We start from the raw sequence: 14,614 nt of genomic DNA, 5'->3' as shown, positions 1-14,614 counted from the left end.
ACTCATATCCAAATAATTCAAATGTATCTATGAAGAGATTTAGATACATTTAGATCTAATACTAATTAGATTTCATTGATCTAAAGAAAATCTTAGAGCCCAGTAAATTAGTCTTTATATTTTTCTATTCAAATGTTTTGTAATATTTAGAGTTTAATTTATATCGAGTATCTTAATTTTGTAAGAATAGAGAAGTAAAAGTCTATGGTTATTAACAGGAGTCATTGTGCTCAGTCTTGTCCAACTCTTTATGGCCCCATGGTCTGTAGCCTACCAAGTCTTTCCACCCATGGAATTTTCCAGGCAGGACTACTGAAGCAGGTTGCTATTCCCTACTCCAGGGACTCTTCCCAACCATAGATCAAACCTGGGCCTCTTACATCTCCTGCATTGGCAGGCAGATTTTTTTACCAGTAGTGTCACCTGGGAAGTCCCCATTCCAGCTTAGTACAGGCTTCCCAGGTGGCTCAGATTCAAAAGAATCCACCTGCCAATGCAGGAGATATAAGAGATAGAGATTCAATCCCTGGGTCAGGAAGATTCCCTGGAGGAAGAAATGGCAACCCACTCCAGTGTTCTTGCTTGGAAAATTCCATAGTCAGAGGAACCTGGCAGGTTACTGTCCGTGAGATCGCAGTCAGATAAGACTGAGCACATACAGGCATCTCTGACACACACACACAGCAGAGCCAAAAAATATGAAGAAATTCCAGAATCCATTGTTTAAACACTAATTATAAACATTTCTAATACTTACTTACACCTTCTCGCTTTTCCTGCCTATCTTGTATCAGGCCTCCCATTTCCTTTTTCCTGTAAACTGCTGACTTTTAAAAAACACTCCAGCTTCTGGCTTTAGCTCTGACATATGTAATTTCTGATCCAGTTTTCACCTTCTCTATTCAGAGCATGTTTATATTTGAGCTAAATTCTCAATTAATCATATACCAGATTTGGCTGTTGGCAAGTCATGAGTTCTTCTTAATGTGGCTTCTGCGAATACAGACCACCATGTTTAGAACCAAAATCTCTCCCAGCTTTAATTCTAGCAGATTCAGATTCCTAGCGTTATCAAGTCCTCTATTTTGTAGATTGACAAGACTTGGAAAACAAATAAAAACCATTAATGTCATTTCAAATGAGCAACTTGTCTGTTCTACAGAAAGTATATGATCCATGGGTAGAAAATATCCTTTTAAGTAGTTTACAGAAAACACGCTGGTAAAGTTGACCTTTTCTACAACAGGGCAGTCTCAATAGTATGCCGTGATCCATAAAATGACCTCTGAGACAATTGAAGATTCAACAAAAGTGTATAGAGGTTAAGAATGTACAAATATGTATAAGTGAGTCACTTTGATGTAGAGCAGTAATTAACACAACATAGTAATTCAATTGCACTTCAATAAAAAAGTAAAAAAAAAAAGAATTGGAAGTAAAAAATAAGGATATTTTTAAAATATCCTTTAAAAATATACTATATTTTTATACAGTATATACTATATCTCTTGGAGTTTCTATCACATGGCTATGAAACATAAACTAGAAATCAATAAACTCTTTTCTGCAAAATAAAGTGTTAAGAGATTAAATGTAATTCTCAGCATCTACCAATTATAATTATATAAACTTGGAAATTTCTCTTAACCTTTTTTCATGTCAGTTTCACATATTAAAGGGGTATAATAAGATTAATTCTGTCAAGGGACAGATACTGGAATAAATTAATGCATAGCAGTAAGCACTGAAGAAGTGCAAATTATTATGATTTCACAGTTCTTTTGCCTTAATTTAGGAAACTTACGATTCTCCAAGCCTCCAGTTTCCTATGATAGGCTGAGAGATTTTCCTGTTCTTCTAGTCTTTTAGCTAAGGGCAAAAATATATCAAAAGACACAATTACAAACCAATAAGCACTCACTCTGAGTTCTGGATTATGAGTGTTTCTACAGGATCTACTCATATATTTAAAATGACAAAAGATATGGATAACACATCTATGTCCTCTGATCCCAATGACAGTATAAGTGCAACTTTTGCTGGCTTTTGGATTAAAGGCCTTATAAATTTCCATGCAGTACATTTACCATCTCAAGCCAAGATTATATCTGGAAAAATTATTTTCTCTTAAGTAGGGATCCAGCCACCTAGGTGCATCTTAACATTGCTGATGTGCAGTTCCCAGGGTTACAACCCAACCTACTCAATAAGAATTTCTGTGAAGTTTGGCCTGCAGGAATCGCGTTTTTCCCCCAGGGGTTGGGACACAGTTTTAAGGGTACTAGCTTGCTGTGGTCCTCTTTGCAAAGCAATAAAGCTATTCTTTTCTACTTCATCCCATCCTGTCAAATGCATTTTAACATGTACCCTAGGTGATCCTGAAGCAGATGGTATTGGCTACAACACAACTGGAAAACATTTCTTAAGGTGCTATAACACCTTTAGAAGGCCCAAGTAAACGAGATGTTTATGCAAACCTAATGAGACTAATTTATTCAATGAATACATGTTAAACAGAGATGGGTCCACCATTTATATATGCTTGCCACTTCCCAAAGTAATGTCTGTCCAAGTGTACTCTGTAGTCAGAAGACAATGCGTCTGTCTGATGAAGTGGGATGCTCCTCAGTTGTATTTTATACAGTGAGCATGGGAGCGATGGCATGATAGGCCATTCTGCATATTTGGTTTGTCTGAGGAATTGAGAACTCACATTACTTGATATAGTAAATCAAGAGGGAGAATTTATATTTGATGACATACAAATAGACATGGGGCAGATCATGGAATAACATAGGTTATTACATATAAGACGTGTGTAATAATACAAATAATATGTAATAAATTAAACCAGCTACAAATCCACATACAGAAAAGCATATTCTAAAATTCACAAGATTTTATCATAATTTAAAAATGTTATATGATTTGACTTTTTAATACTGACTCTTGCCCTCTGACCTGAAGAAGCTCTTACTGTATTAGCAGAAGGTCATCTTAAAATCTCAGCATTTCTACCCTACTGACAGAACAGAGGTTGAAAAGTCTGAGACTACTTGTGACTTAACTGTTTCTACTTTTAGAGCAGGACTGACCTTTCTCAGGCACAGGATTTGAAGGGACATTCACATGACTTTTGGAGAATTTAAAAGTTAGGAACTTTCACCCTTGAGCTTAATATGAGTGATGTCCATATATTTCATATTTTGTGGCTGTGGTGCATGGCTATGATGAAAATCAAAGTTTAAAAAAAAATGTTCTTTCCTAAAAGCACCACAACAAAATATCTAGTATGGGAATATGAGACTGCTGAAGCAAAAACTATTTAACAAGAAATTATCATTGCTATTATATATTAATTTTGTGTACGTGTGTCTCTCATCCTTTGTTGAGATCTAAAAATGTATGTGTAGGAATAGTGATTTGTATACATGAACCAGCATATTTTGAAAGAACACTGTGAAGCATGTGCATTTCTTCTTTTAAAAAAGAGCAAGAATATTTCTTCCATTGAAATTTTAGTACCCATCAAGTTCAAGTGCTTCATATTCACCCTGTTCCACCCAGATATGGGCTTCCCACGTGGCTTTAAAGAACCTATCTGCAAATGCAAGGGACATAACAAACACAAGTTTGAACCCTAGGTTGGGAAGGCCCCTGGAGGAGGGCATGGCACTCCAGTATTCCTGCCTAGAGCGTACCCATGGACAGAGGAGTCTGATAGGCTAGAGTCCATAGGGTTGCAAAGAGTTGGACACAACTGAAGTGACCTAGCATGCATGCACACACCCAGATATATTTAATTTCCCCCTCTACTAAAGATCTCAACAACATAAAACAACCAAGCTCATAGATGCAGACTGGTGGTTCCCAGAGACAAGGGATGGAGGTGAAGAAAATGGGTGGGGGTGGGTCAAATGGGCAAATTTTCAGTTATAAATTAAATAAGTCATGGGGATGTGTTATATTTTTGAAATTCAATAATAAAGTAGATGTTTAAAATCCTCACCATAATAAAAAAATACACAGATACATATGGGGATTGATAGTAATTAGACTAATAGGATATTAGACTTAATATATACAAATAATGGATCGTTATGTTGTACATTTGAAACTAACATAGCTCAGTTGGTAAAGAATCTGCCTGTGATGCAGGAGACCCCCCACCCCGGTTCAATTCCTGGTTCAGGAAGATCTGCTGGAGAAGGGATATGCTACCCATTCCAGCATTCTTGGGCTTCCCTTGTGGCTCAGCTGATTAAGAATCTGCCTGCAATGCAAGAGACCTGTGTTCAATCCCTGGGTTGGGAATATTTCCTGGAGAAGGGAAAGCCTACCCACTCCAGTATTCTGCCCTGGAGAATTCCATGAACTGTGTAGTTAGTCTATCAGGTAGCAAAGGGTTTGACACAGCTGAGTGACTTTCACTTCACTTCGTAAAGTTACACATCAATTATACCTCAAAAAAAGCTTCATCCTTCAATTATAGCATTAATCATATACCGCCTTGACGATTGCTCTGAATTTATTTCATGTACTGAAGCTTCTACTACAAAAATCCAGTCTTACATTAATATGGTTCAAAGAATATACAGATAGACAGATAGATATGTATATCAGTTCAGTTCAGTTGCTCAGTCGTGTCCGACTCTTTGCAACCCCATGGACTGCAGCACGCCAGGCCTCCTGATCCATCACCAACTCCCAGAGTTTACTCAAACTCATGTCCTTTGAGACGGTGATGCCATCCAACCATCTCATCCTCTGTCACCCTCTTCTCCTCTCACCTTCAATCTTTCCCAGCATCAGGGTCTTTTCAAATGAGTCAGTTCTTCACATTAGGTGGCAAAGTATTGGAGTATCAGCTTCAGCATCAGTCCTTCCAATGAATATTCAGGACTGATTTCCTTTAGGATAGACTGGTTGGGTCTCCTTGCTGTCCAAGGAACTCTCAAGATTCTTCTCCAGCACCACAGTTTAAAAGCATCAATTCTTCAGCATTCAGCTTTCTCTATAGTCCAACTCTCACATCCATGCATGACTACTGAAAAAAAAAAAAAAAGCTTTGACTAGATGGACCTTTGTCAGCAAAGTAATGTCTCTGCTTTTAATATGCTGTCTAGGTTGGTCATAACTTTTCTTCCAGAGAGCAAGCATCTTTTAATTTCATGGCTGCAGTCACCATCTGCAGTGATTTTGGAGCCCCCCCCCCAAAATAATATCTGTCACTGTTTCCACTGTTTCCCCATCTATTTGCCATGAAGTGATATGAACAGATGCCATGATCTTAGTTTTCTGAATGTTGAGTTTTTAGCCAACATTTCCACTTTCCTCTTTCACTTTCACCAAGAGGCTCATATACAAATATAATCTTTGTGAGATTGAAAGATGGATGGGAAAGTAATCTTAAGGAGAAACATATGAATAGGACTCTGGGACTGAATATAGTATATAAGGATATTTGTGTCCCACAATATGCTGACCAGAAAGCATCCATGAAGAGGAGACTCTTAATAATTAAGTAAGATGGCCCATCCTATGAAATTCTGTCAGATGCCCTCCTATGTGCTTAAAATGTGTCCATGACAGCAGGGAGAAAGGCAATGCATGCCCTTTAAGTGCACAGTATCCTTCACTAAGGCTGACCTTCCATCTATCACTATTAAGGATCCAACTGACAACTGCAAAAACAAATTCTGAGTCTTTGATCTGACATAATATCCTGGCAGAACCAGCTATGGTGGCAGGTTGTTTCTACCATCCTCTTGCATTGTGGAAGGAGTAGTGAGCAGTCCTCAGATGAACAGATTCATGTACCAGATTACTACTCGGGTTTGCCTTTCTAGTCTGAAATGTTTCTGTTGGCACCATCATTCATGTTTTATCTGCCATTTTGACATTTCACACATCATCATGGGATTCAGTTCCTGGCAAAGGATAACCTACTGGAGGCTCAATGATAAAGATCATCTGGGATATACAAACTGGGATGCTGTTCTATGAGATGTGATATATTTCTTCAAGCAGAGGTCACATATGGTGCCATCTACTCTAGAGCCATCTACTTACTAACAAAGTAACAGAAAAGAAAATGTCCCATCTCACTGTAAGCAAACATATCACTTTCCCGTATCTGTAAACTTGATCAGTTGGTTGATCAAGGTTGATCAGAAGTTTTAGTGAAGGGATGATAATATTGGCTGATGGGATTGATTCTAAATCCTTATAGCCAATTGGCCCATTGTTACTCAATGAGAATAAGGAAAATATATTGAAGACCAGACATTATCCCTGATGCACTGCTTGAAAATGAAAGTGAAAGTGAAGTCGCTCAGTTGTGTCCAACTCTTTGCGACCCCACGGACTCTAGCCTACCAGGTTCCTCCATCCATGGGATTTTCCAGGCTAGAATACTGGAGTGTGTTGCCATTTCCTTCTCCAGGAGATGTTCCTGACCCAGGGACTGAACCCTGGTCTCCCGCATTGTTCAGTTCAGTTCAGTTACTGAGTCGTGTCCTACGCTTCCAACCTCATGAATCACAGCATGCCAGGCCTCCCTGTCTATCACCAACTCCCGGAGTTCACCCAGACTCACATCCATCGAGTCAATGATGCCATCCAGCCATCTCATCCTCTGTCGTCCCCTTCTCCTCCGGCCCCAAATCCCTCCCAGCATCAGAGTCTTTTCCAATGAGCCAGCTCTTCGCATGAGGTGGCCAAAGTACTGGAGTTTCAGCTTTAGCATCATTCCTTCCAAAGAAATCCCAGGGCTCATCTCCTTCAGAATGGACTGGTTGGATCTCCTTGCAGTCCAAGGGACTCTCAAGAGTCTTCTCCAACACCACAGTTCAAAAGCATCAATTCTCTGCATAGAAGTTAAAAAAGCAGGGTGACAATATACAGCTTTGACGTACTCCTTTTCCTATTTTGAACCAGTCTATTGTTCCATGTCCAGTTCTAACTGTTGCTTCCTGACCTGCATACAGATTTCTAAAGAGGCAGGTCAGGTGGTCTGGTATTCCCATCTCTCTCAAAATTTTCCACAGTTTATTGTGATCCACAGTCAAAGGCTTTGGCATAGTCAATAAAGCAGAAATAGATGTTTTTCTGGAACTCTCTTGATTTTTCCCACATTGTAGGCACTGCTTAGTATTCCTTTTAAGTGAATGCTAGTACACTGGAAATTTTTACATGACAACTCAGTAGAAACATGATCACCAAGGATTCAGTTTATGTAAATACACAGGTTTTAGTCACTTCATGGAAGAAGAATCATATAGGTGAGATCCTGGTAAAAAGCAATCCTCAATCACAAGCACTGAATATAATTATTTTGTTTTTAATCATTATAATATTAAGTGGCCAGAAAGTTTTTTAATTCAGTTTTTTTCATGTATTTTAATAGTAGTAAAATATTTTGCCATCAGAAGATTAGACATATAATTACATAGATACCTATGTAATCATTTATGAGATTTTTACCTTTGACTCTTAGTCCATTTGAAATTTGATGCATAGTTTGAGGTGTGTAAACGTTTCTGTCTCAATAATTAATAATCTTACCAACCATAATTAATGGTTTTTAAATTTACTTATTTTAATTTTAATATATAATGAATGATTTCTCAGATGGGTGAAGCATAATCTTTACTACGTACAAACTTATTTTGTATGAAACAAAACAAATACATTTCAACTGCTGATGATGGGCTTTCTTTTCATATATATCCTGTTTTGAGGAGGAGCACATACACATAAATTAGTAAAATGATGTAGGAAGTTTTCAGGTTAAAAGCCAGAACTTGTCAACATTCTATCACGTGCATGTGTGCTCAGTTGCATCCAACTCTTTGCAACCCTACACCATAGCCCACCAGGCTCTTCTAGTCCATGGGATTCTCTAGGCAAAAATACTGGAGTGTGTTGCGGTGCCCTTCTCTGGGGGATCTTCTTCACTCAGAAATCAAACCCATGTCTCTTGCACTCCTGCATTGCAGGTGGATTCTTTAACCGCTGAGCCACCTAGAAAGCCCCATGTTATCACAGTTCAGTATTCTTATCTTCTCTTTTTCCCTTCCTCCACTTGTACATGTCCCTTGCAAATGTGCCATTTCTCTTCTTCATTCTATTCCTTTTCTATGTTGCTCATTAAAATGTTACAGTTTGTAACCCAGTATTGCCCCCATATTACAAGACTTTTATCATTTAGATATAAGTAATTGTTTTGCTATACAGCTGGTTTCCGGTGTGATCTAACTGCTTTTGTGATACGTCTCAGACACCTAACGCCACACAAAGCATTGCTCAGCTTTTCCTGTAAGTAAATTATATTATTTGGATATAAATTTCTTTTATAACATGTATCTGGAAAGATTTAGCTCACTTAGTGAGAAATTTAACAACAAATTACATTGAAAATGTACCTACAGTCACTAAATATTTTACATTGTGTCTATCATATCTCTGATTTATTTGTTTTTTAATCATATATTTCTACAACATAACTTTGTTTATGAGAACTAATGTTTTAAATGTTCATACGAAATTTTATGCCTTTACTTTAGTGATTTCTTTCTAATTTCAATTGTAATGTATTGCTCAAAATTTGTTATCAAAGAAGTTTAATTAAGCTGTACATTTTGTTTGGTTTGCATGGTTGTGAAAGTGAAAGTGAAGTAGCTCAGTCGTGTCTGACCCTTTGCGACCCCATGGACTGTAGCCTACCAGGATTGTCCATCCATGGGATTTTCTAGGCAAGAATATTGAAGTGGGTTGCCATTTCCTTCTCCAGGGGATCCTCCCGACCCAGGAATCAAACCCAAGGTTCCTTCATTGTAGGCAGACGCTTTACCGTCTGAGCCACCAGGGAAGTCCATGGGTTTGCCTGGTTAGTTTATTGTTATTAGTATATGTCATATCACTTAAAGTCCATTTTGGAAAATTAGCTAATTGGTTTTAGTTTCGCATCTTGCATTATTTTCGAGAGATCAAAATTTTGTCGTCTTGCTTTAGATCATGTTTAAGTTTTAAATTGAAATTTTCAAGCTTAATGCCATAATTAGTTAAATGTTGGCATCCTTTTGTATGTGAGTTAAACACTTTTCATTTTAATTTTATGAAGTATTTTGGGAAAAAATACATAGGTGAAGAGTAGCAATAAAATCAATGGCTCTACTGGAAGTTTAACATAATTATATCCATCTTTCATTTTAGAAATTTAGTTTTGGTGAAAAACAATCATGTTTACTACCTCCATTACTTTGTCTTCACAAAAACAGAGACATTACTTTGCTGACAAAGGTCCGTCTAGTCAAAGCTATGGTTTTTCCGGTAGTCACGTATGGATGTGAGAGTCATACTATAAAGAAAGCTGACTGCAACGAACTGATGCTTTTGAACTGTGGTGTTGGAGAAGACTCTTGAGAATCCCTTGGACTGCAAGGAGATCCAACCAATCCATCCTAAAGGAGATCAGCCAAGAATATTCATTGGAAGAACTGATGCTGAAACTGAAACTCCAATACTTTGGCCACCTGATGTGAAGAACTGACTCATTTGAAAAGACCCTGATGCTGGGAAAGAATGAAGGCAGGAAGAGAGGGGAATGACAGAGGGTGAGATGGTTGGATGGCTTCACCGACTCAGTGGACATGAGTTTGAGTAAGCTCCGGGAGTTGGTGATGGACAAGGAAGGGCATGCTGTAGTCCACGGGGTCACAGAGTCGGACATGACTGAGCGACCGAACTGACTAATCAAACAATCAAGGAGAGGTATGGAGAGGATGGGAACTGTAATCCTGACACTGCTGCAGGAAAAACAAAACCCACCCACAGAAATTTTAAAACCTAGGTGTATAAATGCTAATACCTTTAACCCAAGTTTAAATAGGCATGTGTTATTTGCTTACAGGAACAAAAGACTGGTTCCAAACAGGAAAAGGAGTACGTCAAGGCTGTATATTGTCACCCTGCTTTTTAAACTTATATGCAGAGTACATCATGAGAAACTCTGGGCTGGAAGAAGCACAAGCTGGAATCAAGATTGCCAGGAGAAATATCAATAACCTCAGATATGCAGATGACACCACCCTTATGGCAGAAAGTGAAGAGGAACTCAAAAGCCTCTTGGTGAAAGTGAAAGTGGAGAGTGAAAAAGTTGGCTTAAAGCTCAACATTCAGAAAACGAAGATCATGGCACCTGGTCCCATCACTTCATGGGATATTTCCCATGGGGAAACAGTGGAAACAGTGTCAGACTTTATTTTTTGTGGCTCCAAAATCACTGCAGATGGTAATTGCAGCCATGAAATTAAAGGACACTTACTCCTTGGAAGAAAAGGAGTTATGACCAACCTAGATAGCATATTGAAGAGCAGAGACATTACTTTGCCAACAAAGGTCTGTCTAGTCAAGGCTATGGTTTTTCCAGTGGTCATGTATGGATGTGAGTGGTCATGTATGGATGTCCATCATCACTGACTTGATGGACATGAGTTTGGGTTAACTCTGGGAGTTGGTGATGGACAGGGAGGCCTGGCGTGCTGCAATTCATGGGGTCAGGAAGAGTCGGACATGACTGAGCAACTGAAATGAACTGAACTGAACTGAACCTTGCCTACACTATCAATGTGAACATGTGAAACAGTTGCCTATAAATTATAAGATGTAATAGTTCCTTAAAGGAACTACATATTGTTGCATTTTCAGTATAAAATCACTTAAAATAAGTTGTTAAGTTTCTCAGAAGTGTAAAAATGCCAGAATTATGTATAGCAATAGAAGAAATTAGATACTAATGAGTATTGAAAGCAATTAAATAGGAGGACTAAACTGGGAGTATAACTACAAAGATGGATCAAGAATATTGATGAGAGACAAGCACATTCAGAAGTTAGTAAGAAAAGCAAACTGGCCAGGACTAGATCAGGACTAATCTAGCTCTAGAAGTATCACATGAGAAAAGTTCAGTAGAGTGTAATCACCATGAAGGAGCATAGAATATTTGTGCACTATGTATCTAAAGATGCTGGGACAAATTTTAGAAACATTAAATGTGCAAAGTGCAGCCATGATTGAAATAATTCAATCAACCCACGTTCTAAAACATTTGCTCTATTTTAAGAATTGCTTAAGGCTTTCCTGGTAGCTCAGTAGTAGAGAACCTGCCAGCCAATGCAGAAGACATGGGTTCAATCCCTGGTTCAGGAAGATCCCCCAGAAAAGGAAACATCAACCCACTCGAGTATTCTTGCCTGGGAAATCCCATGGACAGAGGAGGCTAGTGGGCTACAGTCCATGGGGTCACAAAAGTCAGATACAACTTAGCGACTAAACCACCACCACCACCAAGGGAGATATATAAGAAGCAAAAAGTATAGAGAACGTACATGAGAATAACAATTTGGAAAAAAATTTACATGAACAGATAAGAAGATTAAACCAAACCCTAAAAATATCCCTTCTTATGTCAAATGCAAAGCCTACTAGCACAGTTTGAAATCTGCTGAGAATGGTATAAGTTTCCCAGTATATATCTACTTATAATTTATGAAAACAGAAAATATGGGCTAACCAAGGCAAACATATGTTCAGCATGATTATAAAGCAGACTGTTATTTGATATTGATGAACTCACCTCTTTTGAAGTCTCGTTTAGGACAACAAAGAAATTAATAAATATCATTATTGTATTATGTAGGTCACATTTCTTTTTAAATTTCATTCATGCTTGGAGAATATTTTGCAAGTTATTTTAAATTAAGTCGCTGAATATCTAATTGCCCTCTAGAGCAATCCAATATTGATCTCACGATCAATGGTGATTGTGCTGTGCTATTTTTTAAGTTTTTATTCAATGAAAAATGATTTTGAGAGTTTAATATACGATGGTTTAAGCAGTTAATTGTGTCAATATGAACAAGAGAGTTAAAAAAGATAAAATCTACTGACTGAATTAATATCAGTCACTATTTCTGCAGCTGTGATTATTATTAATAAAACAAAATAATATTTTGGTTTATGTGTCATGAAACTGTAATACACAGCAAAATAGAAGTAAAAGGGCCATCCTAAAATTTTAAGATGTATAAAATGTAGTTTGAGAAAGAACATATGGACTCAAAAATGACAGGAAATTCCAGGGCCCAGGATCTATAATTATAGTGAGTACACTGATAGCAAGATGTGTGTGTGTGTGCACGCACATGTGTGTCTTGGAGAGTTGTTAGGAAAGACTTCGCTGAGTTGGTATTCAAAATGGGTGGTTTTATTTATCTGAAGGACAGTGTGAAATTGCAAAGTTGTCCTAAAAAAAAGAGACAGCAAAAGTAAAGGCTCTTGGCTCTGAGGTAGTATGGTATGTCTGAGCACAGATGATTTTTTTTTTTAATTGGAGTATAGTTTTACAATGTTGTGATAGTTTCTGCTGTACAATGAAGTGAATCAGCTATGTGTATACATAGATTCCCCCACTCTGGGACCCCCACCCCCACTCCCTGAGTGAGATGGCCTCTAGGTTATCACAGAGCATCAAGCTGAGCTCCCTGTGCTAAAGCAGGTTCCCACTAGCTTTCTGTTTCATACATGGTCCTGTGTGTATGTCAGTCCTAGTCTCCCAATCCATTCCACCCTCCCCATCCCCCACTGTGCTATTCTCTGCATGTCCAATCTCTACATCTATGTCTTTATTCCTGCCCTGCAAACAGGTTTATCCACACCATTTTTTTTAGACTTCACATTTATGCGATAATATGCAATTTTTTTTTTCTCTTTCTGGTTTACTTCACTCTGTATGACAGCCTTTAGGTTCATCCATGTTTCCATAAATGACTCAGTTTCATTCCTTATGTGAGAATGGGTGATTTTGTGCTGTCAAAAAGAAAGGGAAAAAAAATGAGTTGCTCAGGAATTTAGAATTTGGAAGGATCTGGAGAAGTAATAATTTTAAACATGGGAGTAATTTGCTTATGTTTGCTTGCAGAGCCACAATTCTGGCATGCATATAGATTTACCAATTCTGCAAATTAGAATTATTCAACTTTCCATTGATAAAACTACAATATCCAATAACATATACTAAGAATAATTATTTAAACACGTTGCTCACTTAATGAAAGCAATAATTTGGAAAGGAACAGAAAAGAAATCGCAGAGATAACCAAGTGCTGGTTCCAGCATGAGTCCTGAATGTACTTACCAAAATATTGGGACCCTGAGTTGCCACCTAGATGATAGCAAGGCACAAAGAACAGGATATAAAGATAGGACCTCTGCTTCTGTGTATGATGAAGTAGCTTGAATCTAATCTAACTAACTCTCAATTTGTTAAGAGTTAGAAGAGCAGGGAGTGGGATAAACTACTTGATGCCACTAGAAAGCAAGCAACACACTCAGGAATTGAGGGACTATTGTGAATCTTGAAACAAGGGTAATACACAAGGTGGGCTCCACACTGGCCTGGCTTTGTCCACTAGGCCGTTTCTCAGTTTACTGCATTATAGTGGCACAGGGCCAAACAGAAGGAAGTAGTCTTAAGGGGAAAGGCTGTGTTGAACCCCACAAAGTTATTAGACAAAATTCACTTGTACCACCACTGAGTATGCAGACGGTTCTACTTTGATTTTCCATTTCAATTTTCATAGTAATGCTATACAAATAGACTCTATCTCTCCATATATATATGGAGAGAGAGACATTTTTATATACTAACAAGGAATTAGTTAGGGATTTTTTTATACTAACAAGGAATACAAAATAATTGATTTTGTTTTGTTAAAGTAAGGAGACACTGCCTTACATGACTTACTCCAGTCCAAAATTTCCTCTTACCCAACTTCCTTTAAACTCATTATGGGTCTAATTGTCAGAAAAAAAAATGCATATGGAAGAAATCCAGCACAAATTTGGTCTTGTTATCTAGCTGCCTTAAATTACATTTGAATCAATATGAGAAAATCACAGAAAAGGAGATAGATGGCCTTATGATGACCAATAAAGATAATTTCAGTATGTGTTAATATTTATTATCATGAAAACTTGTGATCATTTAATTAAGTTACCTTATCTTTTGCCTTAAATTCTTTAAAAAAAAAAAAAAACAACCATATTAATTCAGCCAAATAAGCACTTCAGAATTTTTAAAGTCTATTGATTTTTTTTTTCTTCTAAAATCTCAGTAAGATTTGTCCCTAGAGAATTCTCTAAAAGGGCAAACGATGTCCTTGCAGCCTTGGCTCTTTCAGACTGTTGGCAGTTTAATGACTCACTGTACTTATAAATGTTCCTGATTAAGCTCTTTTCATTTTATTCTGTAATTTAGTTTATATCGTTACATTTCACACGTAATTTCTCATTTCTGCTACTGGATTCACATATCATTCAACATCAACTTGTGCAGTTGACAGTCTCTTGTAAACATCAAGTGTATTTTCCCTACTTGACCTTTGCTAACCTTCTGTAACAGACCTATTCTTTCAAATGGGCAGAAATGACTTTTTGTATGTAAGTTATCTATCACACTGGGTGAAAAATCATTTATCTTAAAATGAAACTTAAACTGTACAGACACTGATGTTGAGAAAAAGAACTAAAAGATGATGCTAGAAATTAATGA

At 37.5% G+C, this 14,614-nt stretch overlaps 1 protein-coding gene and 1 long non-coding RNA gene across 8 annotated transcripts in view; one reads left to right on the top strand and one right to left on the bottom strand.

The window, feature by feature from the left end:
- Nucleotides 1-14,614, top strand: part of PIK3C2G (phosphatidylinositol-4-phosphate 3-kinase catalytic subunit type 2 gamma) — a 668,476-nt gene that overhangs the window by 90,360 nt on the left and 563,502 nt on the right. The gene's annotated exons all lie outside the window — the stretch shown is intronic.
- LOC132659479 (uncharacterized) overlaps nt 4,511-14,614 on the bottom strand; it is a 100,799-nt gene continuing 90,695 nt past the window's right edge. The window contains exons 1-2 of one of the 2 annotated variants that reach the window (XR_009599992.1): nt 6,599-9,516; nt 4,511-5,047 (exon numbers count right to left, since the gene is read on the bottom strand). This is a non-coding gene — a long non-coding RNA (uncharacterized LOC132659479). Of the gene's footprint in view, nt 5,048-6,598; nt 9,517-14,614 lie in introns of those variants that run through there. The other variant, XR_009599991.1, reaches the window with a different exon arrangement.

This window comes from Ovis aries, chromosome 3 (genome assembly GCF_016772045.2).
Source record: "Ovis aries strain OAR_USU_Benz2616 breed Rambouillet chromosome 3, ARS-UI_Ramb_v3.0, whole genome shotgun sequence".
NCBI lineage: Eukaryota > Metazoa > Chordata > Mammalia > Artiodactyla > Bovidae > Ovis > Ovis aries.
This window is presented reverse-complemented; position numbering and strand designations above follow the sequence as displayed.